This window comes from Bubalus kerabau, chromosome 4, assembly GCF_029407905.1.
Source record: "Bubalus kerabau isolate K-KA32 ecotype Philippines breed swamp buffalo chromosome 4, PCC_UOA_SB_1v2, whole genome shotgun sequence".
NCBI lineage: Eukaryota > Metazoa > Chordata > Mammalia > Artiodactyla > Bovidae > Bubalus > Bubalus kerabau.
The window spans coordinates 140,913,882-140,940,286 of NC_073627.1; the positions used below are offsets into that span (position 1 = coordinate 140,913,882).

Here is a 26,405-nt window from a genome sequence, read left to right on the forward strand (position 1 = left end):
CATAGATGCTGTTGTTTTTCCACAGAGACAGGAAACAGGCCGGAAAGGTTAATTTACTAACTGTATCCTCAAGCAGGTGGTGGAGCTAGGATTCTCACCTCAAAACTTTAGATTTCCCTAATGTAAGTTTATTTACTTAAAAACGTGAGCTCCTTTTAGTTAAGGTGAAGGTGTTTGAGATTGTTGGAATGTGACTGGTTTAGAGTTAATTTGTAATGCCTAGCAGATTATTGTTTTGAAGTAATTGAATCCAACTTGGAGATTTACTGAATTTTCTGCTAATGGAATTCTTAAGCTAGGACATGTAATGTACGTCCTTGTACGTTGGTGCATTGTCAAAACCGGTCATTTATTCCATTTTGAAGTGTGGTTTGGCAGCCTCTCTTTCTAAAGGTCTCTGAAGTTGAAACTATTTTCAAAATCATACTAAGACACTATTTGCCTTTTTCATTCTGTTGACATTTGCACCAACAATAGAAAAGCAGTGATGGGTCAATCTGCTGACTTCTTAGCCTGTATTAAGGCCTTGGCACCAAAGGGTGGTAACAGTATCACCACAGTCATCTTCATTGCATGTATCAGCCATTTGAAAATGCACATTTTACTTAATGTCTTTGATGAAGCAGTAAAAATGGATTTTGTCAAGTCTCCACTATTGAAAGTCTTGACTCTCGAGTACACGTGTTGAACATTCTGTGTGGCAAAATGGAAAGTACACCTGAAGTGTCGTAAACCAGAATACAGTGGTTGGAGGAAAAGCATTAGTGAGTTATTTGGGTTTCAAGATGAACTAACTAGCTGCTTTTGGGGGACATCATTTTTACTAGAAAGAGCTATGTATGTGTTAGTTGCTCAGTCATGTCCGACTCTTTGTGACTCCATGGACTGTAGCCCACCAGGTTCCTCTGTCCATGGAATTCTCCAGGCAGAAATACTCGAGTGGATTGCCGTGCCCTTCTCCAGGGGCTCTTCCTGACCCAGGGATTGAACCCACGTCTCCTGTGTCTCTTGCATTGGAGGCAGATTCTTTATCATCTGAGCCAACAGGGAAGCCCCCTGTACTGACAGACTGTTGAGACTTGAATATTTGGCAGACATTTTCTCAAATAAACAGTGAATCTGTTATTGCAGTGGACAGTGTTTGTTGCTCTTGATAAAATTTGAGTTTCCAAGCAAAACTCAGAAAGTGCTGGAAAACATGCATCTCCTGAGCTTGATAACTTCTGAATACTTACAGATAATTTTAGATGAGATCAGTAGTAATATTTAATGACAGTGATTTTTGATACTGTGTAATGAAATGTGTCAACATTTGGGAGATCTACATAACTGAATCAGAATTTTACAAATGGCCAGTACCTGTGATGTTAAAGAATTGTGCATAAATTGAAGTGTAAGAGCATTAGGTTTTTTCAGTGTATGTAATTTTATTTATTTATTTGTTGAATTTTGGCTCTGCTGGGTCTTTGTTGCTGCTTGGGCTTTTGTGGTGAGCAGGGGCTACTCTGGTTGTGATGCATGGGCTTCTCATTGTGGTAGCTTCTGTATTGGAGCTGGTGCTCCAATACATACTGGCTTCCGTAGTTGCAGCACATGGCCTCAGAAGTTGCGACTCCCAGGCTGGATTTTAATATAACAGACAACTGATAATGGTTTCAGATTCCACAAACTTGTAAGAAACTGTCACATGTTGAGTTTTGCAATAGTATCAAAGGGATATCTGTAACTACCTGAAAAACCTGGAAACTGTTCCTACCTTCCCAACCACGTACCTGAGTACGACTGGATTTCTTCATATATTTAACCTACACAACATGGTGTGGTATGTTGACTGCAGAAGGAGTTGAGAGAATCTCAGCATCTTTTGTTAAGCGAGACATTGAAAAGATTGCAGCAATGTAATCACTGCAGATGGTGACTGCAGCCATGAAATTAAAAGACACTTACTCCTTGGAAGGAAAGTTATGACCAACCTAGACAGCATATTCAAAAGCAGAGACATTACTTTGCCAACAAAGGTCCGTCTAGTCAAGGCTGTGGTTTTTCCAGTGGTCACGTATGGATGTGAGAGTTGGTCTGTGAAGAAAGCTGAGTGCCGAAGAATTGATGCTTTTGAACTGTGGTGTTGGAGAAGACTCTTCAAGGAGACGCTTGCAAGGAGATCCAACCAGTCCATTCTAAAGCAGATCAGTCCTGGGTGTTCTTTGGAAGGACTGATGCTAAAGGTGAAACTCCAATACTTTGGCCACCTTTTGCAAAGAGTTGACTCATTGGAAAAGACTGATGCTGGGAGGGATTGGGGGCAGGAGGAGAAGGGGACGACAGAGGATGAGATGGCTGGATGGCATCACCGACTCAATGGACGTGACTTTGAGTGAACTTCGGGAGTTGGTGATGGACAGGGAAGCCTGGTGTGCTGCGATTCATGGGGTTGCAAAGAGTTGGACACGACTGAGTGACTGAACTGAACTGAAATGGCATTCTTCACACTAATTTTGAAGGGAGGGGCGATAGTTTTTTCTTTTTATAACTTCTTAGTTAACATGTAGGGCTGCTTATTACATTTTTAAATGAATAAATATTTTAAAAGGCCTTTGGGGGTCCTCAGATTTTAATAATGTAAGGAAATCCTGCTATCCAGGAATAGCTTACAACTGTGGGTTCACTCTGTTAATTTCATTGTACCTTTGCTTTAGATGAGTCTCCTGAACTACAAGATAAGTGAACAAACAGAATCATAAAGTGCTGCTTTTGTGTGTGAATGTTTAAAGCTTTCCTGTAACTTTAGATTGTTTCAGCTTACTCCCTTGCTGTTCTTTAGGTACCAAATTAAATACCCCTTAAGTTTTTTAGGGGTTTTGTCACTGTCTCTGATGAGGTCCACTATCATTAATACTTAATGTAGGATTAAAAATTCCTTAATGCCTAGTTTACTGCCATTTCTGGGTTGGCTGCCTGGTCATTAGAAATGAGTTGGTGCCCTTGCCATTGTGTTTTATTTTGAACCCAACATGTAGCAGTTTTTATGTGTTTTTTTTTTCCTTCTCCCCTTCTGAGAGCTACACAGAATTGGCATGGTAACTGTTTCTCAACTCTTAAGGGAGAGGAAAGGAGAAGGAACAGTGTTTTTTAAATTCTGCTTTAAAGTGCAGCATAATCCTATTTTTAAATAGTTGCTGAGTTTTCCATTCTAAGAATGCAGTCTCAACTATTTATTGCTTAGTATTTTCAATATTTTTGTGGCTATTTTTCTATCCTTTTTAAAAATTTGTCAACCTGTTTACGACTTTTAAAACTAGCTTTACTAATTTTCCATTCATGTTTAAACACTGAGTTTATTAAAAAAAAAAAACTAATTTTTTACTAATATGGACATTTTTAATGTTAGCTGTAGCTGACTAAGATGTTGTCTAGATCTTTGCCTGTGACATACATGGAATTCTTGGCAGTTTATTATTGAATGCTTCTGTGTGCCACTGTACCAAGGTCAGACTTTTGTAATTTTAGTTTCTGTATGTTGCTTTTCTCTCTGAATGCTCACATATTAACTGGAATTTTCTTTTCTGAAGTCCTTGAATGATCTCTTTTATCCAGTTTGAGGGAATTCATGGACCAGTGACCCTGTTTAAGAACCTCTGCTTTAATCTAAAAATTTGTCTGTGGCTAATATGCCTATATGGTTAATTTGGAGGAGTCAAGGATATTTTATATGAGAATGATAGTTTTTAATAATACTATTAAGAGGATTATTCTTTCTTAGGAATCTTTTTAGTACTTAAACTCTCCTGATATAATTTTAGAGGGATGCCTCTTCTAAGATATTGGACTTGACAGCTTTAGTGTAGTCCCATCTTAATTTTTTTTTCAATTGAAAAACTGTTGTCTCTTTAACCGTGGATAAAAATATTAGAGGAATATATTGGATTTTTTACTTGTTTATACTTCATTCAGAAGGAATCTAAATTTTCTTCATTAGTCTATTAAAAAGGGATTGGTGGGAACATTTTTTAAATTATTTGAACTTCTGAAACAATGTTACCTTTTAGAACTTGCCATTGTAGAGTTTCAGGTCTGCTCTGTGTGAAAGTGGAAACAGCCTTTTTGGTGTTAAACATGCATGCACACACACCCCTCACCTCCCCACCCCACCCAGTTTATCTCAAGGTGAGAGTCTTGTGGGCCTGAAGTAGGTGTGTTTTTAAAATAGCATAAGAGGAATCTTTAATATTTTCTGTTGACTAATAGATTGAGAGGGCTGTATTTCAAGAAAACAAGCTGTGGTAGGCAATTAATAATTCTTGTCAAAGTCCTTACCCAGGGATGCAACATTAAAAATTATTATCAGACTTGGTAGTAGAGAAGGGATTGCTTCTAGTCTTCTTTCTTTCCTTGAAAGGAGAATTATTTTTTTCCTAGCAGAAAAACTTCTTTAAGTATTTTTTTAGTGCCTTGATATTTTTATGTATTTTGCACTGTAAAAAACCCCACAAGTTTACTATTGTGGCCACTTTTAAAGGTACAGTTCAGTAGTGCCAACTGTATTCACATTATTGTGAAGCAGGTTTCCAGAACAGGTTTTCATCTGCAAAATAGATACTGGACTCTTGAAACAACTCCCCATTCTCTCCTCCCCTCACTCCTGTATCCATCAGGCTACTTTCTGATTCTATGAATTTGACTGCTTCAAATACTTCATACCGATGGGATCATAGTATTTGTTTTTTTGAGATTGGCTTATTTCATATCCTCAAGGTTCACCCATGTTGTAGCATATGACAGGATTTCCTTCCTTTTTAAGGTTGAATAATATTCCATTGTATGTCTATCCCACATTTTGTTTTTCCATTCATCTTTTGAACAGACACTTACGTTGTTTGCACCTCTTAGCCATTGTGTGCTCCCAGCCTCTTTATAGATACACCTGGGGTTCTGTGGGGGAAGAACATTATAAGAACTTTCTGTAAGTGGTTGGAGGTAGACAGGAAGAGCCCTAAGCAGAAAATGGAAGTGTCAGATTAGAGGATATTGAAAAATACAGGTTGTTACTGCTGTGATACATGTCTGTTATCCCAGATTAACAGTTTGGGGACAAGAACTGGGTTATTTTGTAGGCCATTTCAGGATAAGATGAAGCAAAATCTACATTTTTGACCAAAGTTTCACCTTATTTGTTTTTCAGTTTCTGGGTAAAAGTAGAAAATCCCATGGATTTTGTGTCACATTTCATTACTGTAAAACTAACAATAAAGACAGTACATTGTTTTGTGTGTATTTTAATTAGGCAAAGTCTTCAGCATAATAGGAAAATTTGATAACTACATTGCATTCCTTTGTAATGAAGTTGTAGATAAGGAATGACCAAGGTTGCATTTCTTAACAAGCCTTTGAGGTAGACATTGTCATTTTGTACAGAAGGACACTGAAGCCAAAAGAAGTTGAGGAATGTTAATCTAAGATTATGAGTTAGTCAGAAAAACTATTCTTTCTGCCTTTTAGGCTCCCATGTTGCTTCTCTGTGGTTCACTTTTAAAAAATACTATTTGATTAAATATAAATCACTGGTAATCATAGGGAGTAATGCTCAGGTGAGACCCTAATTATTCATCTACCAGTCAATAAGTATTTGTTGAGTGCCCAGTATTTTGGAGAATGTGAGGGAAATAAAAAGACATGGTTCCATCACTTTAGGTATGTTAAGAAAGGTCAGTTTTATTACAGTAAGCATTCTCCATAACACTGTGGCCTTTGGTATTAACTTGTTCATATTACCAGGAGATCCTTGACTAAGCCCATGTAAAAGTTTTATAGATAATGCTGGGAGTAGTAAATTATTTCCCGCGTTTCAGGTTGAGGTTACTCTGCCTGATACTGAGATGGTGTTTAGTACAATACTTAGTTGTTCAAAAAAAATGACAAATATCTCAAGTCTTTTTAAGACATAACTATGTGGTTACAAATGGTTGTGAGTTGGATTTACTAATGAAAAACTGGAGATTTCTCCAGGCAGATGTTTGTGGTAGTTTACATGCCCTTTTGTCTCTTTCCTTTGTATCCTATGTTTCAAAACCTTCATTTGAAATTTTGGCAGTTCCTTAAAAAGTTAAACACAGATTTGCTATATATATATATAAAACCCAGCAATTCTACTCCTATGTATATACCTCAGGGAATTGAAAACTTGTGTCCGCAAAACTTGTACCTGAATATTTATAGCAACATTGTTCTTAATAGCCAAAAAGTGGAAACAGATCTCATATCTGTCAACTGGTGATGCATAAAGAAAAGGTGATGTAAGCCATTATTATTGTTGTTGTTCAGTAGCTATGAGACAGTAAATTTCTGTTGTTGGAGCCACCTGTGGTATTTTGTCATGGTGGCCCCGGAAAACTAACACAGGATTTTTGTTGTTCAGTCGCTAAGTTGTGTTCAACTCTTTGGGACCCCATGAACTGCAGCACACTAGGCTCCTCTGTCCTCTACTATCTCCCAGAGTTTCTTCGCATGTCCTTTGAGTCGGTGATGCTATCTAACCGTCTCATCCTCTGCCACCCTCTTTTCCTTTTGCCTTCAGTCTTTTCTTTTCCAGTGAGTTGGCTCTTCGCATCAGGTAGCCAAAGTATTGGAGCTTCAATATCCGTCCTTCCAATGAATATTTAGGGTTGATTTCCTTTAGGATTGACTGGTTTGATCTCCTTGCAGTCCAAGGGACTCTCAAGAGTTTTCTCCAGCACCATGGTTTGAAAGCATCAGTTCTTTGGTGCTCAGCCTTTATGGTCCAACTTTCACATCTGTACATGACTACTGGAAAAACCATAGCTTTGACTATACTGACCTTTGTCGACAAAGTGATGTGAGGTCTCTGCCTTTTAATATGTGTCTAGGTTTGTCATAGCTTTCCTTCCAAGGAGCAAGCATCTTTTAGTTTGTAGCCACAATGGAACATCATATAGTCATAGAAAGGAACAAAGGCCTGGTACATGCTGCAATGTGGATGAACTTTGAAAACATGCTAAGTGAAGAAGCAGTCGTAGAACCCACATGTTACATGGTTCTGTATGAAATGCCCAGAATAGACAAATATGTTGAGGCAGAAAATAAATTAGTGGTTTCTAGGGCTTTGAAGTGGAGAAGGAAATGGCAACCCACTCCAGTGTTCTTGCCTGGAGAATCCCAGGGACGGGGGAGCCTGGTGGGCTGTCGTCTCTGGGGTTGTACAGAGTCGGACACGACTGAAGCGACTTAGCAGTAGCAGCAGGGCTTTGAAGGGTGGGAGAAAGGGAAGTGGCTACCAGTAGGTACAGCATTTTTCTAAGGGATGATGGAAGCATTCTGGAATTAGAAAAGTGATGATGGTCACAAAATTCTGTAAATTTAGTAAAAACTACTGTAATGTACACTAAATTTGAAAACATAATAATTGTAAATAAACTAAAAAATAAACAGAGACAAAGTAGGATTCCCTTCCTTAAAAAATTTCTAGAGCCAATTAAAAAAACTCCCATTCACAAAAGAAAAAAGTAGTACTTCTCACACACACAGCACATCTACATCTGACTTTCCCCTCTGTAATAACCAAATCTAGTTTGCATATCTTTTTTACAAACCAAATGTAAGACAATTATTTTTGTGTTTTACTAACCAGGATTTAATATAAACACCTCCCACCACCACTGCATACACACACATATATACAGTGATAAATCCACACGGTACAGGAGGTATACGGTAAAAACATTTCTCCCTCTTACCCATTCTCCTAGGTCCTATGTCGCAGATACACTGTCAGAACTTTCATATTTATTATTGCAGAAACATTTCATATTTGCATGTTTTTGAGTTAATGCAGCATGTTCATCATTTTAGGTTTAAAGTGGGTAACTGTATTCCAGAAGTCCATGATGGGCACGGTCTGTAGGCAGGATGCTTAGAGAGGATCTAATGAATTGCCCAAGTAGCTACTGTTTCTTTTAACTGCTCTGTGATTTCTATAGCTTCAGTCTGAAGAGTTGCTGAGAAGCGTGTACATGTTTGAGATGTGAATCTAGATATGTGATCAGTGTGCTATAAATACAGCTAAGTAAAATTTATAATAATTAGCTTCTAAGAGATCAGTGTCTTTAAAAATAACATTTGGGTTTATTGATTCCTGGTGTCTTACTCCTTTTTAAATTAGACCTTGAGCTGTTTTTAGTTGAATTTTACTGTTCCTGGTAGAGTCCGAAGCCACCTGGTCTTTTTGGTGATTCTTTCATTAGGCTTATTCTAGATGTTATAGAGTAGGCTGGTTCCCAAGGACCTAATTTTTTTTTTTAAATGTGTTTTTCTGACTGTTGAGTAAATACATAGGTCCTTTAGTTCGTATATCCACCATCTCTAATTCTCAACTGAATTTCTTGGGAATTTGTTTAACATTGTGTAAAATGCCAAAATTTGGTTAACGTTAGTGTACTGCTCAGGTTGATGAGAACATAGCTTCATCAAACTCTTGCTGTGTGGTTATTTGCTAATGTTAAAAAATTTTATTCTTTCTTAATATGTTTTAAAAAATAAGTGCTCAAGGAACATAAAGTGAAAGTCACTCAGTTGTGTCCAACTCTTTGTGAATCTGTGGACTATACAGTCCGTGGAATTTCTAGGCCAGAATACTGGAGTGGGTTGCCTTTCCCTTCTCCAGGGGATCTTCCCAACCCAGGGATTGAACCCAGGTTTCCCGCATTACAGGCAGATTCTTTGCCAGCTGAGCCACCAGGGAAGCGCCAAGAAACATATCTGATTGCCTATAGTGTAAGCACCTTGCATGCATTGTCTCGTTTAATCTCTGAGGGTGGGTGATACTATCATTTTCATTTTGTAGATGAGGAAATCAAGGATTAGATAAAGTATCTTGACCAAGGTCACACAGTTGGTAAGTGGGAGAGCCAGGAGATGAACCTGGTTCTTTTGACCTCAAAACGATCATAAGTAAATGAAGAAAATTACTTGTAATCTCACTATTTTTAGGTAACGTCTGTTAACATTTTCGCATAGATTTTTCCAATGTACAGTCCTTTTTCTGCTGTGAATATGTATTTTCAAAGCTGGCATTACATGTATAGTTATGTATTAAGCTTTTTTCCCCAGTTAACATTTAAGAAGATAAATGGCTATATGATACTTAATTGGCTGTGTGCTCTGCTGTGCTTAGTTGCTCAGTCGTGTCCGACTCTTCGTGACCCCATGAACTGTAGCATGGGAATTCTCCAGGCAAGACTGGAGTGGGGTTGCCATGCCCTCCTCCAGGGGATCTTCCCAGCCCAGGGATCGAACCCAGTTCTTCTGCATTGCAGGCAGATTCTTTACTGTCTGAGCCACCAGGGATGCCTAATATATTTAATTTGGACATATTTATAATTTTTGCTATTATAAATTATGATGAACATCCTTGTGGGAATCTTATTATTACTTTAGGGCATATTTCTAGCAGTAGAAGCTAGTAGTCAAAAGGTGTGATCTTTTTTTTAATGGCTGATGATATGTACATGGCCACCCACTCCAGCATTCTTGCCTGGAGAATCCCATGGATGAGGAGCTTGGCAGGCTACAGTCCATGGGGTCACAAAGAGTTGGACACAACTACAGCAGCTTGGCATGCGCGCAATGGTATGTATTATCAAATTTCAGTAGAACTTGGTGTTGATTTTCCCTTTCTCCACCAGTGAATGGCAGTGCCCATTTCCTGACCTGTTGACAATGTCTGGCACAATACTACCATTCAGAAAAATCTTTTCCACTTATTTGTGCATGTTTTAAGTGTGTAGATTCTGTTCCTGTCCTTTGTTGTTCTTTGGGGACGCTTGTCTTTTTCATATGTATGACCATCCCCACCTTACCCCCTGCCCTTCCCGCACCCCGCTCCCAGTCATGTGATACCTGAGGGAGGTTGTATGGAAGCACAGAGAAGAAATAATTTGAGTCTAGGGTAAATGGGGGAAACTTTCTAAAAGAAGTGGTTTTGTTTGTTTTTGACAGGCAAAGGAAGGCCAGAGGGTAAGAAACCAAACATTTGAGAACTACTGTTGTGTTTTCTGTCTATAAATGGGGATAATTACTAGACTTGCTTTGTTATTCGGATTAAACACTTGTGTGTCCTTAGTTTTGACACATACTAAGTGGTCAGAAAATTTAGGTGCAGTTATTTAGCTATTTAATGCTAACAGGTTAGCAATTAACATAAGAATAAAAGCCTATTTGAGCCCATAAATTTTTTTTAAAAAGCCTAATTGGTTTTGAGATTTGGGGCAGGTTAGGAGGGATTGGGGGCAGGAGAAGAAGGGGACGACAGAGGATGAAATGGCTGGATGGCATCACTGACTCGATGGACGTGAGTCTCAGTGAACTCCGGGAGTTGGTAATGGACAGGGAGGCCTGGCGTGCTGCGATTCATGGGTCGCAAAGAGTCGGACATGACTGAGTGACTGAACTGAACTGATAGACACTTTGAACCAGGGTATGTTGCCATGAATACAGCTGTAACTTGGTTGGGTTAGGAATTTGGAAAATCCAAACACAGAAGTGGGAAGATTAGTTTCATCAGAATTGGGGTTAGGCTGGGGTTTGGCACTTTGCCTATTAATTTAACTAAATTACTCTGTGGCAACAAAATTTCAAACCTTTTTTTTTTTTGGCTTCCTTTTCCCATTTATCTCAAGTTCCTCCATGTTTTCTTCTTCCCTCTGATTGTATACTCTGCATCTTCTCTGAAGAATACTACAGTTCGGGAGTGAGGGGGAACTTGAGACAGGCAGTAGAGCCCAAAAGCACCCTTCACCATCAGTTTCATTTTCCCTTGGCATGTAAGAGTGGAGTTTGGGACACCTGAGGTTGTGATACGAGGAAAATCCTCTTAGAAGTATTGATCCTTTAATTACTGAGGCGCTAAAAAGCTTTCTCATATCCCCCCAACCCCCCTCCCATGTCGAAGGCAACTTTATAGGTGCATTATCCTTCTATATTGTTTAAGTGTTCTCAGTATTCTTTCCTTCACTCTTTAGCTGTTTCTATGATGATCTGAATCTTTTACCAAACCTTGAGTAGACTGATGAATATATGTATAACTCAGAAAAAATTCTACATGAGTCTGAAGAGAAAGTTTTATTATACCAGTGAGCACCCTTATTTGTCTCCTCCATTCTATTTAGAAGTATGCTGTTTGGTTGTCGGAAGGTATGGTGTTAGCCCAGTACAAGTACTTGTCAAGCTTTATGTGCTTGTGAATTTCCTGGGTGGAGCCTTTGATTTTGCGTTAGTAACCAGCTCCAGTGATGGCCATGTTGCTGCTGCTGCTCTGGTGGACTGCGGTCCACAGATTGAGCGACCAGGCGGTTTATAGCCTTTTTTAGGGGAAGGAGAACAGGTAGGGTAGTAACTTAATTTGTTGACTTAGCATTTCTGACAGACTGAATAGATCCATTGTATGGTTGTCACATCAGTGAACGTTTGTTCAGTAAATGAATAAACAACTCCTGGAGAGCTTTGTACTAGTGTTAACAGAACAGCTTGCATCATAGTACTATGCTTCAGCCATCCGTAATTGTTGGGTTAAGTTTGTGTTTGCAAGTGCAGTTTAGCTCAGGCCAAGATCTTACTATACTTGTAGCCTTGCTTTTGCTAATGATTTACTTTTATAAGTAGATGGCCTCCCAGTTCTGTGAAAAGGATGAGTTTAAGAAGTGAAGTCTTAACTCCTTAATTGGTTGTTTCATTACCTTTAACACAGATTTTTAATAAGTATAAATGAGCAACCATTTAATTTTTATGTTTGTGATTCCTCTGCTTCACTAGCCTTGAGTTACCTTTTCATTCTCCACCAGGATTTCTCCCTCCCCAGCCACCTAATCTTAGTTTTATTTTAGGTTGATTTTCATTTTATGCATATAGTTCATGTATATAATTTAACAAATCAGTAGTTTCACAATGCTTTGGAGGAAGATTAAAAGTTTTCTGTCCCTCCTCACCTGGACTCTCTTAGCAGTTTCTTCTGGTATTTGTTTTCCTGTTTCTAAACAGTATGCTCATATAGTTGTTCTTTTATCAGTTTTAGACATCCTGAGATGTAAATAGTAGCTAAGAATTGAGCTCTGTTCTGCCCCTGTTACCACTCCTGCTGTTTCCTCAGGATTGTTGTCCCATTATCATTGTTTACACCAGTACTCAGAATTGTAGCAGGCTGAATAATGGCCTCCCTCCCCCAAAAAAGATCTCTACTTTGTAGCCCCGGGAATGAGTGCATATTACTTGGAAAAGGGATTTGAGATGTGGTTAAATTAGGAATTTTTTGAGATGAGGTGGTTATTTGGGTTTATCCTACTAGGCCCTGAATATAATCACAAGGGTACTTGTAAGGAAAAGAGGAGGAGATTAGGATCTAAGGAGGAAGTAGTAGATGCAACCCCAGAAGCGAGAGGTTGGAGTGATGCAGGGAAAGGATTGCAAGCCAAAGGATGACCTCCATCAGCTTCCAAAAGGCAAGAAATCCCGTTCTTAGAGTGTCTAGAAGGAGCTAGGCAGCCAATACCTTTATTCCAGTGAAACTGATTTTGGACTTCAGGCTTCCAGAACTGTAAGAAAATAAATTTGTGTTGTGTTCAGCCACCAGATTTAAAGTTAATTTGTTACAGTAATCATGCGAAAGAAGTACAGAAGTAGACGTTATTATGTCCATATAGATACTGTTCACCACTGTCAGATGATGAATTATATCATTGCTGTTATGACATTTTTTGTCTAGAGTTTTTAATTATCATGTCTTTCCATTTGTTTTTTTTGTTGTTGTTGTTGATGTTTGTTTCAATCTACCATCCCTGTTTTCTTTCTGCACCTTTCAGCAGCTTTTCAATATAATTTTCTACATGGCTAAAAGAAGCAGATAATCAGTTGTTTATCTCCCCTTGACCCCTGGAGTTCTCCATAGTGTTGTTTCAGTCTGGAGTGATTCATTTTCTGTGAATCTGTCATTGGATCACCCTCAAATCCTCTAAGAGACCAGCTCTCCTGATAGTATTTTAAAGTACATCAGGATGTTCTACCAGTTTCAGTTTTTCCTTGAACTCTGTCCCTCTGAGACAGAAGGTGCTTTCTAGGTTTATTGCATACCTTTGGGATTTTTCTTTGTTCTTATCATATTCGCATCACCGTTGTGGGAGTTCCTTTTGTTTTTCCTGTGTTGAATCTTCCAGTTTTGGGGTGGCATGTTTTGTTTCGTTTTTTCTTCCCCCCCTCCATTGGTAGAAGTTTTTACCTGCTTGGAAAGGATGTCTTTCTGTTTTCACACTGTTGGGTTTGGCTAGTTATTGGGAATCAGTTTTCCTCAGAGTTTGGAAGGCATTTCTTCTGTCTGTTAAGAGTCCAGTGTGGCATTTAAGAAACCTCGTGCTGTTCTGTTCACTATTTTTTTCCCTCTCTGGACAATGTGGCATGGTGTATCTTTTTCACTAGTTAGGCTCATTGGCCCCTTTCAACTTGTAGATTCATTTTCTTCGGGGGTTTTTTCCTTCTCTATCTTATTCTCTTATTCTTTCTGGAACTCCTGACATGTGAGTCTTGGACTTTCTGCATTGATCCTTTAGTTTTTGTGGGTTTTTTTTTCCCCCTTCTATTTTCCATCAGCTTTACATTTTGTTTCTTTTTGGGAGAGTTCCCCACTTTTGTTTCCAACTATTTCACTGATATTTACAAATCCGACTATTTTTAAAAGCTTTTTGTGGTGTTTTCCTTTTTCAGCAACCTTTGTTTTGTAGATTGGAGTGTCTTTGAGAGGATCAATTCTAATCTTGGTATTCTGTTTCCTTTGAGTTCCTTTTTTTCTTGTGTTAGTAGACTGCAGTATCTGATGATCCTTAGTTGTGAGATGCTCAGAGGAGATTGGAAGGGCTGTGTTCACTGGAAGAGCGAATCAGCTGGTGGGCTCACTGTAAGGTGATGAACTGGGGACTCGCAGTGTCTCAGCAGAAGGAATCCCATGCAGAGGGAGTTCTGTGTGTGGGGGGGCATGTCATGTCTTAAGCCTGGCTGCTGACATTCTGAGAGCCAGGAAGGTCAGCTCATGGTTGACTATGCATCCTTTCACTAGGTCTCATTTTCAGTTTGTTACTTGGCCTTCAGCTCCAACCCATATCTCCTCTGGCTCAGTTTCTTCAGAAACTAGTTCTCTCCTTGAGAATTAGACTTCTCTGCATCTTAAGTAGATCCCTTCAACCAACAGTCTTATTTTGAATCTCATGTCTCACTGTTGTTGTCTTCCTGACCCCTGGCACCGTCTGCTTGGCAACCCCCTCCACATGCTTTTAGTTGTCAGTTTCCTTTATTTGCTAAGTTAACCTCTTTCTGTTTTCTAGCACATTTGTTGTCTTCTGCTGTTTGCCCACATGTTCTTTTGTTCTTAGTGTCTCAAGCTGTTTTTATTCATTTATTGTCATTTTAGTGGGCTCTAAAGGGGAGTGATAAATGAAGTGTTTTGAATCTTTGTATGTAACAGGTAGATCAGTAAACATAGGTCTGTTTCCTCCGTGTGCCAGGAAAGGACACTTGATAATCACTTTCTCTGTCTTGCAATAGGAGAATTCACAGTAGTATTTCTCATTCTTTTAGTGTAAAGGTAGATTTAATTGTTTTCTCAGATGTAAATTCTAACATTGTGTCCTTTTATTCTCAATATAATAAGCCTACAGCAAAAAAAGAGAGAAATTAAGATACACTGTTTTCAAACCATATTTTAGACATTAAGTAGTCAGCCAAAATGAGTGAAGTTTTTAAAAATTTACTATTATCATTTTTAAACTTTGAAATGTATTCTGATACATTAAACTCTACAAGGACCAGTTCTTTACTGTGATACCTTCAGCGCCTGCAACAGTGTCTGCGTATGTAATAGCCGCTCATGAGATAATTTGTTGACTAAAATTATATGTGAAATTTGCTTACATTTTTAAAATATCAAGAGAAAGGTTTTGCTCTATTAGAGATGACTTTTACTTTTTTTTTCCAACTCCTAAAATCACTTAATGAATTGAAATATTTGTCCCAAAGTAAATAGAATAAAATTGTAGTCAGTTACTGACTGCAGGGCAGCTGAGTTCATAATTTTCTCCTGGGAACATCACTTACTGAAACCAAGACAGAATTGAGGGAGTGATATTCTCTGGTTTTCATCCCGAGTATTCATCCCCTGAAACCAGCACTGTGCATTTGTTCCCTTAGTGCCAGGGCGCCTCTGCCTGCCTCTGAGACTTGTCTGTCATCTCACCCTTGTGTTCCATGAACATACACAGTCTTGTCCTTGTTGAAGGCTTTGAGTTTGCTGTTTTAACCTGGAATATCTTAAATTTTTGCATGGCTTTAGTACCTGTGTAAATTGAGTCCCCTCCCAGTTCCAAAGTGTACTTAGTGTTATCTGCTTTTCCCCCCTCCTTTTCCCCATATTATTATTTGAAATAATCTTACTATTTGTTTATTGTAGGCTTCCTCTCATGTTTATAAAGTTTTCATGCATGAGGCAGTGAACTCTTGTTTCTTTATTTCTACCATTTTATTCTTAACATCTTGAGTAGTCTCAGGCACGTAACGGTATTTGGCACTCAGTGGGCATTTGGTAATTACTTGTTGAATGGGTAGATAAATTGTGCAGAGTATTTTCATATGTCATCCCATTTATTCAAATATATGTAAAACTTCAGTTTTTATTTTACCCAAAGTGTATATTTGTGCTTTTATTTAATAACAGAAGATACAGCCAGCTAAAGAAGTTAATAGCATTCCTGTCATTCTAATCAGCTTTGTGAACCAGTAAAATGTTCAGCTGGTAAAAAATCTGCCTGCACCAGAAATTGAATCTACATCTGTATTGGCAGGCGGATTCTTTTAAAAAAAAAAAAAAAAGAATCCGCTTGCAATGCAGGAGACCCTGGATTGATTCCTGATCGTGAAGATCCTCTGGAGAAGGGATGGGCTACCCACTCCAGTATTCTTGGGCTTCCCTGATGGCTCGGCCGGTGAAGAATCCACCTGCAATGCAGGAGACCTGGGTTCGATCCCTGGGTTGGGAAGATCCCCTGGAGAAGGGAACAGCTGCCCACTCCAGTATTCTGGCCTGGAGAGTTCATGGACTGTATAGTTCATGGACTGTATAGTTCATGGGGTCACAAAGAGTCGGACATGACTGAGTGACTTTCACAAAATGAGACCCATAAAAACACCCCAAGTCATACAAGCTGTTACAGACCATGCTGCTGTAAAAGACCCAAATACACAGTGGTTCCCCAAATTGCAAGCTTATTTCTCTCATAAGCCACCAGTGGTAGAGAGGAGTCATAAATGCTTTTTTATGACTGCACAGACACAAAAGGTACTGCGCCCCAGGGTTAAACCCTGTGACTTTTTAATGATAAGCTGCTTTTTTCCCAGGGATTATCCAGCACCCTGGGTTTCTTCTGTCTTTGTGTTTACCCTTCCACAGTGTGTTGCTCTTGTCTGCATGGCCAGGTCTGGGTCACATCTGTGCTTGCTTCTTGTGAGGTAGCCAGAAAGAGGAAGACAGGGAGCTTTTTTTAAGGATGTGACATGGGAATTTTACACTTATATCCCATTGTTCAGAGCTTGGTCACATGGCCTTAGGAGAGCCCAAGAAATGTAATCTCTACTTTCCTGTTAAAACTGTGTGCATGGTTTTGCTAGGGGTATGGGTGAGGGGCCGTGGGGAGTACCAGGGTGTTCTGTTACTAAGCAAAGTGGAAATGGCCACTTGCAGGGTCATTGAGTTTGTTATAGCTCATCATTCTTAGCAGTGTTACTCAGTGCTGTCTCCTTAGTTCAGTGCTCTTTCCTTCCTACCTACCTCATCTGCACCTTTAACATTAGATATTTTCTTCAAGGCATAAAAAAGTTCAAAAATGTTACTGTAATTTTCACTGTCAGATAAAATGTTGATTATTTGCAGAACAGAATAGGTTCTAGAGGAGTAACAGTTAACAATCTTTTAAAAATTAAACTTTTAAAAGTTAAAATAAAATTAAATCTCTTTAAAACTAGAACTTTTGGTTGTGTCTTGTTTGAAGTGGGGTTGAGTAGGCCTACATCTCATTTTTAAGAGGTGTGACTTCATCTTTCCCAGTCACGAATGCCCTGTATAGCTTGGTTAGAATTGGGCAGATTATCTTTCTGTTTTAGTAAGGGTTTGAGGGAAATATGCCAACTTAGATCTTGGTTTTCATGCTGGTTAGTTAGGAAGAAGCCAGTGTGCCTCCGCCCCTGCCGCCCCTAGCCGTTATAGGTGGCTTCATAGTTTTAGGACTCAGTTATATGTGAAATGAGGTCAGATAGATAATATTAGATCTATACAGTGGAATATGAAGTGCTGTCTCCTGGAGGCAGGAACCAGAAGGGTGGTTGGTTCCCTGAAAGGCTTTGCAGCCCATTAGAAAGAGACCCAGAGAGGAGAGCACTTCCTTTTTTTGCTATGATGTATGAGAATGTATCTGGAGTTGCTGTATTTCACTCAATCCCTTCCTTTTCATCTTCTGTTTTGAAATATTTTAAGCCCACAAAGAAGCTGAAAAATAAATTTGATAACCATTCTTTATTTATATTCACGAATTACATTTTGCCACATTTGGTTTATCTATACCTGCATTCTGGCCCCTAAATTTTTTTGAAAGTAAATTAGAAAGCATGATGCTTTACTCCTAAATAACTCAGCTTTTATCTCTTAAGAACAGGAATATTCTCTTACAACCACAATACCATTATGTTACCCTAAAAATTTAGCAGAAATTTATTCAGAAATGCTCTCTATTACACAGTCCATTTTTAAACTTTCCCAACTGACTTAAAAATCATCCTTAAATTTTTTTTTGTTTTCAATTCAGGATCCAGTCAAAACATTTGGTTAATTTTGAAGAGTCAAGGCCTATTATAAAATACCTCATTTTCTGGATTTCACCAATTGTTTCCCATAGTGAAATCCATGCTAAACATTTCTGGCCAGATCACTTGGTCATGTAGTATATGCTAAATCTTGCCCAAAAAAAGGCTGTTTCCCTCTTTTGTATCAATAAGTGAATCATTGATGGCCCTTGCCTGAGGCAGTTATTACATTGGTGGATGCAGAACAGTAAGTGAAGTGCTAAAGTGTTTGAAAATCCTGTTTGACTCAAAATATACCACCTAGAAATCTGATCAGATCAGATAGAGGGTTTAACCCTGGGGCGCAGTACCTTTCCTGTCTGTGCAGGATGCTGCGTGTGTAGGTTAGGTCCTGTGCAGCAGCGCGGTGGCCTTGTGTTAACTTACGGCATTTGTGTTAAGTCCCTTCTTAATTATGTTTTCCACATATTCATCAGACAAAGAAACTGAATTCCGTTTGTCCAGTACCAGAGTATCAGATCTGAAAATTCGTTGATGTCTGATAGAAGGTTTCTTTTTTTTTTTTTTTTTTTTTTTAATATTTTTCATGTGGACCATTTTTACAGCCTTTATTGAATTTGTTACAATATTGTTTCTGTGTTTTTTATTTTTTTGGCTTTTTGGCCGTGAGGCATGTGGGATCTTGGCTCCCTGACCAGGGATTGAACCTGCACTATCTGCATCGGAAGGCAAGGTCTTAAACCACTGGATTGCCGGGACGTACCTTGAGTTTTTGTTGGTTCTCTTCCTATTCTCTCTGTTAGTTTTGTAAGCAAATAGGGCAAATAAATTGTCTTCATGGGAATGAGGATAGGGTAAGAGGAATAATATGGTATAGGAAAATCTTTTTTTGTTAAACCAAAAATGGATATTTTGGTTTGTGAGTTAGAATACTGTTGGTGTTTTGACTGAACCTGGGCAAATTTCAGGAGATGGTGAGGGACGGGGAGGCCTGGCATGCTGCAGTTCATACGAGGTTGCATGGGGTTGCACAGAGTCAGACACGACTGAGGGGACTAGACAGCAACATCTGTCTTCTAAGGATTGTGTGTCCATCCCATAGTGCTCGGTGCCCCCTGCTGGACACAGTGGCAGGGACGTCTTTACAGCCCTCTTCTGATTAGTTCATCCCACTGAGCAGCTGTGTGTTGTGATTCCTTAAAGATATTGTTAAAGTGTTACTTTGCTTACTAAGTTTTCTAATTTGTGTCCCACTCTTTGCAACCCCTCTTGGAATTCTCCAGGCCAGAATGCTGGAGTGGGTAGCCATTCCCTTCTCCAGGGGATCTTCCCAACCCAGGTGTTGAACCCAGGTCTCCCACATTGCAGGTGGATTCTTTACCATCCGAGCCGCCAGGGAAGCCCAGGAACACTGGAGTAGGTAGCCTATGCCTTCACCAGTGGATCTTCCCGACCCAGGAATCGAACCAGTGTCTCCTGCATTGCAGGTGGATTCTTTCTTTACCAGCTGGGCTACCAGAGAAGTTAAGTTTTCTACTTAGTCACATCTTAAGCTGAACTAAGTTTGGTGACACTGCATTTTTTTAGAAATCAGCAAAATTTAGTTACTTAAATTGCCATAGAATAAGTCTGGGAAATGGTATAGATTGAAATCTTTGTTTTATCCAACAACGGAATTGAATTATATGACTTGGAAAATCAACAAGCATTTCTTGTTGTATTTATCAAAACAAGAGTCTTTGAAAGAGTGTGTAAAGTGCTTTAGTTAAACAAATAGCTGTGTTGACACCCAGTGGAGGAAGATGATCTAAGCTCATGTGTTAACAGACAGACAGACACACTGAAATGACCAACAAGCATAATGGGGAGAGTGCAGTCTCCTTGGAAACCCTGGAAGTGCCGTAACAAAATGAAAAGAATTTTGTCAGGAAACAGTGCAAATGAGAAAGAGAGTGAGGAAAGTTCTTACTGGCCGCTTTGGGTGCGTTTATGTGGTTGAGAGGCTCTCCTGTGGTGTGCGCTACAGGAACCTACTTCAAGCAGCTAAAGCTAGAATTGAAAGTTGTTCATGGGGCAGTTGGTTAGTGAGATGTTTTGTACTTAAGCTGGGTTAAAAGCTGAATGGTAAATTTGAAAAGTGATCAAATGCTGAGCCCAGAAATAAAATGGAGTAAACCTTGTTTAACTGGTGTCCTTACATTGGTCATATCTGGAAGCCAACTACTTGGATATATTAGCTGATCAGACATACCCCCTGCGTTCTGTTTTGTTTATTTAATAAATAGTACTCACACACACAAAAAAAACAACAGTGATACAGACTGGTTCTTACCAAGGAGAATGTGACAAGTGGAGAGGGGTTGGCTCCCTGTGGCTGTAGGAGAGAGACTAACTGTGAAGCACAGTGTTGAAACTCCCTGCTCTGAGGCCACCACCTTGGCTTTGTAATCCTGCTTCCTGACTGCACATGACTGGGTTGAGCAGCTGACTGAGGATAAAGTGTGGCAGATAGCTTCTAAGGTGGCCCAGTGACCCTGCCTCCTGGTGCTCATGTCCTGTGTGTTATTCCCTCCCCTGAGAATGGCTGGACGTAGTGACTTGCTTCCACAAGTGTGGCAAAAGTGATGGGATGTCACCTTCAAGGTTAGGTTACGAAAAGGCTTTGGGTTCCACGTTGGACTGCTGCTCATTTGCTCTGAGGGAAACCATCTCCCATTTTGTGAGCTTCCCTGTGGAGCTTGTGCAGCAAGGAGCTGGTGTTTCTGGCCAGCAGCCAGTGAAGACCTGATGCCTTGCCAGCAGCCGTGTGCATGAGCTTGGTTTACAAGCCAATCCTCCTTCCACTAGCCTGCATCAAGCTTTGAGATGACAGAGACCCTGGCTGACACATTGCTGCCTTTTGAGAGATCCTGAGCCACATGCGCACCCCTCAGCACACCCAGGTTCTTGATGCCAGTTTGTTGTTTTAAACTGCTAAATTTGAGGGTAATTTGTCAGGCAGCACTTGTGAGCTATCAATAATATAGGAAGTAACCATGTAAACATCTCCCCATGCTTAAAGATTTTAACTTGGTTTTCTGAATGTTTTTTGACTGAACCCAGTACAGTTACCAGTGTTGCATAAACGTAGACCTTTCTCTTTAAAGTTAAATACATGAAAAGATAGACATAGACTCAGTCTAAGAGAAAGTGACATATTTATTGCAAGAAATAAGAGAAAATGTTGAAATTTAAAGAAAAACTAGTTAGTATTCTCAAGGAGACTCATGAGCATTTGAAGAAGTAACAGAGAGCAGAAAAAGTTCTTTGGTGAAATATGTGATTCTTAACTATTGACTCTTCGGAGGCAGGGAGGTAAGTGCAGGGCTCTAGAAATATTCTTGCAACTCGGGAAATAAGATGAATAATGTGGACACAAATATAAGAAACACAAATAATATATTTCTGTTTAGAATGAGAGTTCAAAGTGAAAAGTCAGAACAGATCAAAAGGATTCAGGGAACATACTTTGCATTTATTGAGCACTTAGTGTATACCCTGTGTTGGGCAAGTTGAAACTCATTTAAAATTGTCTACACAGCTTCCACGTGGTAGGATCTGTTGATATTACCCTTTTACAGATAACTGAAGTGCATACCAAGAAAATAAGTGGGATCCACACCTAGAAATAGCCTAGTGGATTTCTAAATTTTAGGATGTGGAAATAAATAATTCAAGTATTGAGACAGGAAGGAAGGTATATCAGGTAGACATCGAGTTTGTCTTCTGTATGCTAGAATTGTTCAGTTAGTGGTAGCCACTAGCCTCATGCAGCTGTTAAATTTAATTCATTTTATTCCCTCAGTTTTGCTCCTCTCAGTTCAAGTACTCAGTAAATAGCTACGGGTGGCTGGTGGTCACCATGTTGAACAGTGCAGAATAGAACATTTCTTGATCAGAAAGCCTTGTTGAACTATGCAGGAGTACCTTGTTGAACATGGTCATGCCATTTTCCCATGGGACTTAACAAAGAGATGTATTCATAAGGGGCAATGACAAAGGAGAGCAGTGTAGCCTTAGGTTAATTTAGCTTGTGTTTCATAGTCCAAAACAGAATTGTGAAAAGCTAGACTGTAGCATTTTGCCTGATTAAAAACTTGGGGGGCCCTTTTCTGGTTCCCTCCTTTAATCCAAATCTGCCTACTCAGTGGCTTTATTGAAAGGTATAAGATCAAAAAGAAGAGAGTGCTGAAGCTCAAGGGAGCAGCTAGGCCTCTGACGTGAAAATGCTCTCTTCCTCGCTTTTGCTGTGTTGGTGAAACACAGTGGAGTGGCATCGAGAGAACTTAAGAGGAAAGCTGTGTAACCCAAGAATCTTTGGTTGGTGAGACTGTCCTTCACATAGGGCAACAAAATAGCATTTTTCAGGCTTGTAGTGACTCAAAGTGTATCACTCAAGTGCTTTTCTTGGGGGAAAAAAACACCACTCTCAGTGCACCCAGCCCCCTGAGAAATCAGCCTCTCAGGAACATGGTGAGTCAGTTTCAGTGTTTGCTTAACCCTCTGGTTCCCAGAATAACCCAAGACATAGATTGAATAAAAGTAAGGGGATATCTTCATCCATGTCAGACATAAAGAGGACGCCCTCTGTAAACCACATTTCAGTCTGTCAGAGCACTGATTTCAACCTTGCCAGCTTAGCGCCAGAGCTGCTTCTCCTGACAACTGTAGAATAAAGCCACAGAAAATGACTTGTATTTTAAGGATGCCCATCCACTGAAATCAAGATTGGAATCAAGCTGGAATCAAGATTGCCAGGAGAAATACCAATAACCTCAGATATGCAGATGACACCACCCTTATGGCAGAAAGTGAAGAAGAACTGAGGAACCTCTTGATGAAAGAGGAGAGTGAAAAAGTTGGCTTAAAGCTCAACGTTCAGAAAACTAAGATCATGGCATCTGGTCCCATCACTTCATGGCAAATAGATGGGGAAACAGTGGCTGACTTTATTTTACTGGGCTCCAAAATCACTGCAGATGGTGATTGCAGCCATGAAATTAAAAGACGCTTACTCCTTGGAAGGAAAGTTATGACCAACCTAGACAGCATATTGAAAAGCAGAGACAGTACTTGGTCAACAAAGGTCCATCCAGTCAAGGCTATGGTTTTTCCAGTAGTCATGTATGGATGTGAGAGTTGGACTGTAAAGAAAGCTGAACACCGAAGAATTGATGCTTTTGAACTGTGGTGTTGGAGAAGACTCTTGAGAGTCCCTTGGACTGCAAGGAGATCCAACCAGTCCATCCTAAAGGAAATCAGTCCTGAATATTCATTGGAAGGACTGATGCTCAAGCTGAAACTCCAATACTTTGGCCACCTGATTCGAAGAACTGACTCATTGGAAAAGACCCTGATGCTGGGAAAGATTGAGGGCAGGAGGAGAAGGGGACGACAGAGGATGAGACTGTTGGATGACATCACTGACTCAATGGACATGGGTTTGGGTGACTCCAGGAGTTGGTGATGGACAGGGAGGCCTGGCGTGCTGCAGTTCATGGGGTCGCAAAGAGTTGGACACGACTGAGTGACTGAACTGAACTGAATCCACTGAAACCACTTTTGTTGAAATCACCCCAAAAATCTGCATGTCACCAAATCAAAGTTTAATTTCGCAGCCTTTGCTTGATTTCTGTGCACTTTGGGACACAGTTCATCACTGTCTCCTTTATTTATTTATGACTGCAGCATGCGGGATCTTAGTTCCCCAACCAGGGATCAAACCTGTCCCCTCTGCAGTGTCAGCGTGGAGTCCTAACCACTGGACCACTAGGGAAGTCCCTATTACTGCCTCCCTTTAGAAAGATTCTCTTTCCTGGCTTCTAGAAACGTCTCCTTACCGCACCAGTAGCACCTGGGTATTCTTTCCTATCTGCTTTCTCCTTTTCAGCTAATTGTGGGAGAGCCTGAAGGCTTAGTCCTGAGGCCAAACCTCTTGTTTTCTTATCTGTACTTGTTCACTAGGAAATCACATTTAGTCCTTAAATGCCTCTATTAATTGATGATACGCTAATTTATATCTGCTCTTCCTTCCCTAAACTGTCAAATCTGTCTAGCTTCCTAGATGACATTTCCACTTATGTGTCTGGTCGAAATCAACACCACAGATGGAAAATGGAATTCTGGGCTCCTTTCTTAATCCAAAGCTGCTCATTTCCTGGTATGTGTCTCCTCAGTAAATGGCACTGGCTGTTCCATTGAATGTGGTACTAAAACCTTGGAATCATCCTTTGACACCTCTTTTGAGACCTCAGCAAATTTTGCAGTGCTGTCTTCAGAATGTATTCTGAATTCATCCATTTCTTTGGCTGCCACCTGCCTTCAGACCATCATTATCTCTTGCTTAGGCTACTGCAATAACTTAAGAACCAGATAAGGGTTTTAAAACAAATTTAAAACTCTTTAGTAGCTTCTTATCACTGTTATGACAAAGTCTTAGTCCTCCCTTGGCTTATAGGCTGAATATGGTTTGTCATCTGTTAAATGTGCCATCTCTCCTCCACCTTGTTCTGCATTAGTCTTATCAACTCATTTCTACTTAGGTCCTCTGCTTGTAATGCTTTCCTTATAAGTTAGGATGAGTGATTCCCTGTTCATTTTGGTTTCTACCTAAGTCGTCTCAGAGAGGCTTTCTCTTACTACCCTACTGTGTTTGTATAGTACTTAGCACTGCCAAATAAGCATTATATTTATCTTTAATTTGTATAATATACCCCCATCTCTAGAATCTGTGGTCCATGAGACTGGGGATCTTTTGAGATGTCTTATGAACTCCTGTATCCCTAGCACTTAGAAATGCTGGCATAACCTGGAGTGTCCAACATAATTGTTTAAACGGTATAGTAGAAACAATGATTACAGTGTAAATACAGTTGAAAAGAAGGTCAGGGAATTATCACCTTGCGCAGACTAATGTAGAACTGAGAAGAAAAAGATTTAAGACAGGAAAAATGAGCAAAAAGAATGTTCTGAGCTAATTTTTTTTTTTTAAATAACATGATGTATCCCTTTTGGTTCAAGAGTTTTCATGAAATTATTCTTGACATAATCTTTAACTTAGCTAATGGAACTTAGCTTTTTTTCTTTTACCTGAAGTTGGACCTATGAGTTGGGTTGTTGTTGTTTAGTTGCTAAGTCGTGTCCCAACTCTTTGCGACCTCATGGACTGTAACCTGCGAGACTGATCTCTGTCCAAGGGATTTCCCAGGCACAAATTGGGGTGGGTTGCCATTTCCTCTTTTTCAGGGGACCTGCCACATAGATGCTGTTAAATAATAACCTGCTGCTGCTGCTAAGTCACTTCAGTCGTGTCCGACTCTGTGTGATCCCATAGACGGCAGCCCACCAGGCTCCGCCGTCTCTGGGGTTCTCCAGGATTCTCCAGGCAAGAACACTGGAGTGGGTTGCCATTTCCTTCTCCAATGCATGAAAGTGAAAAGTGAAAGTGAAGTCGCTCAGTCGTGTCTGACCGTCAGCAACCCCATGGACTGCAGCCTTCCAGGCTGCTCTGTCCATGGGGTTTTCCAGGCAAGAGTACTGGAGTGGGGTGCCATTGCCTTCTCCAAAATAATGCCTAATGTAAGGTAAAATATCTGTCCACTAATGATAGTAAGTATTAATACATTCATCCAGCTTGAGGAGCTGGACATTGTGCTTGCTTTCATCTTCGGTTTTCCACACGTTAGCAGTGATCAAGCCTTGCTTTATATACTTCATAAATAGATTTTAAAGTCTGTAGACTTCTGTCCCCTCTTTTGCCTCCATGCTTTAGTTTCTTCATCTCTTAAATGGATATATTAATATAACCAGCTTCAGAGGTTTGTTGTGAAGATGAAATACTTAACATAAACTGAATTTCAAATGTTGGCTACTTTTGATAACATAGTTACTGTGCTAATACTGATTCACTTGGGTCCTAGTCATCACATAGCAGGATTTCTGGAATGACCCTGGGTTTGTCTCCAGACTGCCCCCTGCTTACTCTTCTCCTAATTCCCAGGCTGCTTCAGCCGTGAGTAATCTAAGGTGCATATCTACCCAGTGGGCTTCCTTTTGTCATTGGAATAAAGTCTATAATATTTTTTTCTATCGTAAAGTTCTCTTAACTTCTTTCTCTAAAATATTCTGCCTCTTTATACCCAGTCTGTAGGGAGCTGAAGGAATCCTGTCAGAAAACACATTTGCTTTGGTTGTGAGTCTGCTAAGACCTGTCCAGTGAAGTGCTTCCTGATTCTTGTAAATGGCTGTAATAATCCTAGTTTGTAAAGATTTTAGAGAGATATTAGCAACCAGATAACCATTCTGGTTGTAAAAGTATCTTAATACATGCGAAGATGCAGGAGCTTTGTGCAGTACTGCTTGTTTGTATGATCTCCACGAGAAGCTATTTACAGTCTATTTTGATAAGGCAGCTTAATGAGATGATTTGTTTAGTGGACTTAATTATGACTTCTTTAAAAGTTGGTGAACAT

At 39.7% G+C, this 26,405-nt stretch overlaps 1 protein-coding gene across 2 annotated transcripts in view; it reads left to right on the forward strand.

The window, feature by feature from the left end:
- Nucleotides 1-26,405, forward strand: part of PPP2R2A (protein phosphatase 2 regulatory subunit Balpha) — an 80,582-nt gene that overhangs the window by 8,593 nt on the left and 45,584 nt on the right. The gene's annotated exons all lie outside the window — the stretch shown is intronic.